At 43.5% G+C, this 6,407-nt stretch overlaps 2 pseudogenes; both read right to left on the reverse strand.

Annotated features, from left to right (window-relative positions):
* Positions 1–1,269: 1,269 nt before the first annotated feature.
* On the reverse strand, positions 1,270–3,216 carry LOC148776518 (polypeptide N-acetylgalactosaminyltransferase 1-like; annotated as a pseudogene).
* A 1,735-nt stretch (positions 3,217–4,951) lies between these two features.
* LOC129563393 (olfactory receptor 11H6-like) lies at positions 4,952–5,938 on the reverse strand (annotated as a pseudogene).
* Positions 5,939–6,407: the final 469 nt, after the last annotated feature.

Here is a 6,407-nt window from a genome sequence, read left to right on the forward strand (position 1 = left end):
AGAGTGAAAAGGTTGGCTTGAAGCTCAACATTCAGAAAACAAAGATCATGGCATCTGGTCCCATCACTTCATGGGAAATAGATGGAAAAACAGTGGAAACAGTGTCAGACTTTGTTTTTTTGGGCTCCAAAATCACTGCAGATGCTGATTGCAGCCATGAAATTAAAAGACGCTTGCTCCTTGGAAGGAAAGTTATGACCAACCTTGATAGTATATTAAAAAGCAGAGACATTACTTTGCCGACCAAGGTCCGTCTAGTCAAGGCAATGGTTTTTCCCGTGGTCATGTATGGATGTGAGAGTTGGACTGTGAAGAAAGCTGATCGCCGAAGAATCGATGCTTTTGAACTGTGGTGTTGGAGAAGACTCTTGAGAGTCCCTTATACTGCAAGGAGATCCAACCAGTCCATTCTAAAGGAGATCAGTCCTGGATGTTCATTGGAGGGACTGATGCTAAAGCTGAAACTCCAATACTTTGGCCACCTCATGAGACGAGTTGACTCACTGGAAAAGACTCTGATGCTGGGAAAGGTTGGGGGCGGGAGGAGAAGGGGACGACGGAGAATGAGATGGCTGGATGGCATCACCGACTCTGTGGACATGAGTTTGAGTGTACTCCGGGAGTTGGTGATGGACAGGGAGGCCTGGCTTGCTGTGATTCATGGGGTCGCGGAGAGTCGGACACGACTGAGCGACTGAACTGAACTGATGGTTTTTCCAGTGGTCATGTATGGATGTGAGAGTTGGACTGTGAAGAAAGTTGATCGCCGAAGAATGGATGCTTTTGAACTGTGGTGCTGGAGAAGACTCTTGAGAGTCCCTTGGACTGCAAGGAGATCCAACCAGTCCATTCTAAAGGAGATCAGTCCTGGGTGTTCATTGGAAGGACTGATGCTAAAGCTCCAATACTTTGGCCACCTCATGCGAAGAGTTGACTCACTGGAAAAGACTCTGATGCTGGGAGGGATTGGCAGCGGGAGGAGAAGGGGACCACAGAGAATGAGATGGCTGGATGGCATCACCGACTCGATGGACATGAGTTTGAGTGAACTCCGGGAGTTGGTGATGGACAGGGAGGCCTGGGTGCTGTGATTCATGGGGTCGCAAAGAGTCGGACATGACTGAGCGACTGAACTGAACTGAACTGAAACCTTACATCCTGCAGGAAGAAAGCACTTCTCCTTTTTTTGCTACTTAAGAATGTGGCAGAAATGTATGCTGAGGTAGCCCAGTCAATCCTTATGTTTTCCTTTTTTTTGCACATTTGGTCTCAGAATATTTCTGGAAGGGTGACATTCCAAAGAAGCCGCTGCTGGAACTGGCTTCCATTGCAGTCTCTGATGCTGGGCACAGGGCTGTCCCCGTCTGTGGCCAAGCACTGGTTACTATTCATATGCCACAGGGTCAGTTTCTCTGGGTCATACTCCCACAGCTGGTTGCCTTTTAGATGGTGGCATTTGAGCGTTGTGACTGGGTCATTAAGTTTGGAGACATCCAAGCAAAGGTCATCTGTTCTGATTTCTTTGTTGGCAGTGTAAGAGAAAACCTGATTACCTCCCATACCATGACAGTTAAATCCCAGCTTTTTCAATCTCTTCAGCCATGTTATCTAGGCTCTGATTTGTTTCCACATTCCGTATCTCTCCCAAAGAGAAATAGTGATGTGAAATCTGAGAATCAGGATAAATATTCTCTAGGTACAAAGAGAATGGTCTGCATTCGAGTTTGTACCTTAGACCAAGTCTTGATGATATAGGTCCATAATCTACCTTTGTATCACCTGGAGAAATTATATAGAAGAAATTCTTGAATGCATCCATCCACACGTCTGCAAGTCGTCTGTTATTTTTATTGATACTCTGCCTCCTGGAAACATGTAGGGTGTAGCTTTCCGAAACACATGTCCAACATGTGAGAAAGTAACAGTCGCCAAAGTTCTTCCACACTGCCAAATCCTAAAGGAAATTTCTAGGTTTTCTCCTCCCCAAATATCCATTCCAGCACCATATGTTCCAATTTCCTGAAACTAACCTCTGTCTATAGAGGAAAGGCCTCCTGCCATCGTACATGTTCTCACAGGAAGTCTGATCACCTTTCCCTCTGTCCATTTCTCTTTGGGGGACGGGATACCAGAGAAAGTGGAGCTTCCAGTTGAATCCACCAGAGGTCGTGTCAGAACCTGCCATGTACTCAAAAGCATCATCACTGATCACATCTATGATAGGACAGACCACTGTCTTCCTGTCACGTTTGATCCTGCCTAAGAGAGGCTCCAGCCACCCTGCAGTGCACATCTAAAAAGATGATCACTTTGCCTTAAGACACAGCAGCGCCTCTTAACCTAGCTCTGATCAATCCAGAACATTGCTCCATTTGAATGACGTGAACAGGTGCTTTTAATTTTTTTTTTCACATAACTCTCTGGAGGTCTTTTCAAAAAGTCTCTTTCACTGGCATCATCTACTAGAACAATATCTTCTAGCATGTGTCTTGGTAAGTGATTAACGATCCTATGAACAGTTTGCAGAAGTGTTCTCCAAGCCTCATTTGCGGAAAACAATCACCACACTGGTTGTAGGAAGGCTATCTGGATACACCTTTGTTTTACATCCTTCTAACCTAACACCTGGAGAGGGCAATGGCACCCCACTCCAGTACTCTTGCCTGGAAAATCCCATGGACAGGGGAGCCTGGTGGGCTGCAGTTCATGGGGTCAGGAAGAGTCTGACACGACTGAGTGACTTCACTTTCACTTTTCACTTTCATGCATTGGAGAAGGAAATGGCAACCCACTCCAGTGTTCTTGCCTGGAGAATCCCAGGGACGGGGGAGCCTGGTGGGCTGCTGTCTCTGGGGGTCACACAAAGTCAGACACGACTGAAGCAACTTAGCAGCAGCAGCAGCAGCAACCTAACATCTGGTAAAGATCTGTTGAGTGCAATCATCTCACTTGCTGTTAAATTGAACTGACTGATTTTAAACATCTCTTTCATCTTTTCTTGATCCTCTTTAGGAATGACGACTGATTTCCCCATTTCTCCAGGATCTTCATGAGGCTTTTGTACTGGCTCTAAAACAACCCCAGCAGGAAGTTCTCCCTCTTTTTTTTCTCATCACATTTGTTGCATTCACTGAAGTAAAGCAGCAGGAACATATCCAAGAGTACCCAAATCCAGAAGGTTGCTAGGACCATCTTGTAGTATGCAAATTTTCTCATGGCACTTTAAGTCAAAGGCAAAATTTTAAAATATATATATAAATATACAAAGATCATGAAAATTACTCCAATCCAGTTTCAGCAGGAATCACTTTCATAACCCCGAAGTGGCTGTTCAAGTGAATTCACATCCCAAATCCGCATGTCTCACATCTCCAGCTCGCTCCGCAAGCTGCGGCAGCGGCAATACCTGCGCTACACTCCGGCTGCGGGCCGCCGCACCGCCTTCTCAGCCACTCAAGTCATTATTTTTGACCAAATGGTCAGGTCAAATTACCTGGACCTGTCATCAATTTCCTCTTCATTTGTCTTGTTTCAGCATCTTAAATATCACTGTCTTTTGCTCTCTGTCTGCTTTTACCTTTTCTGGGTGGTGCACTCAACACCTTCCTTCATGTGAAACTAACCCAATTTATATAGTCACTATATGCTAATCTTTTTTAAATGTAAGCCTACTTCCAGGTATATTAATTATCTTGCACAGTTAGAAAAGGTAAGAAAATGTACTCTATTTCTTATTTTTAAATTGAGGGTTTAAAAATAGAGGCAGGAAAAGAAACTTGTACTGCTACTGCATGAGTGTTTGAGTCATCTGTAGTATGCACCGTAACTTTTTACACTTTTCCCAACCAACATAAGATTTTATTTCCCTGTCATGTATTTATTTTAAATAGTGACTCTATAAGATTAGTCTGTGAACTGGTGATAATTTAGGTGTACCAGAATTTCTTGAGTAACATTAAAATAAGGATTTCCAGGGTCCACTTTAAAGATTCTGATTTAAGAAATGTGGCAAAAGGCTTCCAAATCTATATATTAAAAAAAATGCTCCCAAAGTAGTAATGAAAGAGATTTGGGAGATAGTGCTTTCAGTTCAGTTCAGTCACTCAGTCGTGTCCGACTCTTTGCGACCCCATGAATCACAGCAAGCCAGGCCTCCCTGTCCATCACCAACTCCCGGAGTTCACTCAGACTCATGTCCATCGAGTCGGTGATGCCATCCAGCCATCTCATTCTCTGTCATCCCCGTCTCCTCCCGCTGCCAATCCCTCCCAGCATCAGAGTCTTTTCCAGTGAGTCAACTCGTCGCATGAGGTGGCCAAAGTATTGCAGTTTCAGCTTTAGCATCAGTCCTTCCAATGAACACCCAGGATTGGTCTCCTTTAGAATGGACTGGTTAGATCTCCTTGCAGTCCAAGGGACTCTCAAGAGCCTTCTCCAGCACCACAGTTCAAAAGCATCCATTCTTCGGTGACCAGCTTTCTTCACAGTCCAACTCTCACCATTATTAATCTTTTGGATGTCAATTAAGTAAAAATTTTGGCTCGATTTTTCTAATTTGCACTTTTCTGGGTAAAAAGGTGTGAATGCTCTACTCTTCTGCAGGAGTAGAGCAGAGAGAACAGACATCTTTAGGTCAGAAAACTCAAGTGTAAGAATGGATGCACTTAATAGAGGTCAAAAATGCATGAGGTCAGGAACCAGGTAAGTCATCACCAATAAAAGTGCAAGTGCTTCCTGGAGACCAGGTTAGAAGAGTCTACTGTCCACATATCCAAGACATTTAATTCAAATTACCATCCACTAACTCTGACTTAGCAACAAGGTCTGATTTAGTTTAGTGTACTAATTTTATTATTGAATAGGCAGCAATAGATCATTTTGAGTCTGCATCTCTAGGTACAAATGAATAAAGACCTATTTTTAAATGGAGAATAGAAGTGAGTAAAAATAATCATTCTGATCTTGATCCACTCATGGTCTCTAACTCACTTTGACTAATTTTTGTGCACTTCTCAATTTTTCTCAATGCAGCCTTCGTGTCCTTGTTCCGGAGACTATAGATCGGTGGATTTACAAGTGGAGTCAAGGAGGAGTAGAACAAGGTTACAATCTTCTGTATCCCAGCTGGATTTCCAGAAGTTGGGCTGATGTACATGACCATGAGGGTTCCATAAAACAATGACACTACTACCAAGTGGGAACCACAGGTGGAGAAGGCTTTACATTTGCCAGCGGCTGAAGGGACACACAACACTGCTCTGAGAACCAGGGTATGAGAACCAGGGTATAAAAACCAAGAATGAAAAAGAAGGTGACAAAGATTATAAGAGAGCTCAATATAGAACAGGAAAGCTCAATTCCATGGGCAGGGATGCAGGACAGGGCCAGAAGGGGACCAGGGTCACAGACAAAATGGTCAATGGTATTGGGGCCACAAAAGGGGAGTTGGGTGATGAAATAGATATGGACTGGATAGCAAAGGAAGGCTGTTACCCAGCAGAGGCCCACCAAGTTCATGCAGAGACGGCTGCTCATGATGGTAGGATAGTGGAGAGGTCGGCAGATGGCCAAGTATCGATCAAAAGCCATGAGGGGCAGTAAGAAGGTCTCGGTGGTGCCCATGGAGAAGAAGAAGTAGAACTGGAGGAAGCAGGCAGTGAAAGAGATGGTTTTGGTCTCAGACAGGAAGTTCCTTAACACATTGGAAACAGTGGTGTTGATGTAACACATCTCCAGGAACGAGAAGTTGGCCAACAGAGTGTACATGGGAGTGTGGAGTCTGTGATCCAGCTTCACTGCAAAGACAATGGCCCCATTCCCCATCAGTGTCAGGATGTAGGACGCAGAGAAGAGCACAGAGAGGAGGACTCGAGCCTCTAGAGCAGGGAAAGCTCAGGAGTATGAATTCAGTCACTGTGCTGACTCCTGACACATTCATGGCTTCCTAAGAGGTGGAGAGGAAAAAATGACAGCCACAGAGATGACTTTATTCTTCAACCCTCAGGAATACTTCCTCTTCAGTAGGGTCTAAAGCCCTCAAGATCCTACAATTTTACTAAATAAATAATAAGCTAACTATACTACTGAAGACGGTCAAACTTTGAGAATGCTTGATATGATCTGACTTTGAATTTTGGACTTTCTCATTCTTCTTTCAGTATTTTCTCAGATACAGCGATGACAGGATCTTATGCAATAAGCAGCTTGCAGGTTAGTGACAATACTTAAAATGAAAGTAAGTATGATAATCATGTATTTTTATCTATAAAATAAAATATAAAAGATTCTTAATATTGGACACAGAATTTCAGTTTCTCAGATTTTTGGAATTACAGACACAAATGATAGAAATTGGAAGAGAGAATAAAAGGTAACATAACTGAAAACTTTATGCATTTAATATTTAT

This window comes from Moschus berezovskii, chromosome 9, assembly GCF_049115385.1.
Source record: "Moschus berezovskii isolate FMDL1 chromosome 9, NW_MosBer_1.0, whole genome shotgun sequence".
NCBI lineage: Eukaryota > Metazoa > Chordata > Mammalia > Artiodactyla > Moschidae > Moschus > Moschus berezovskii.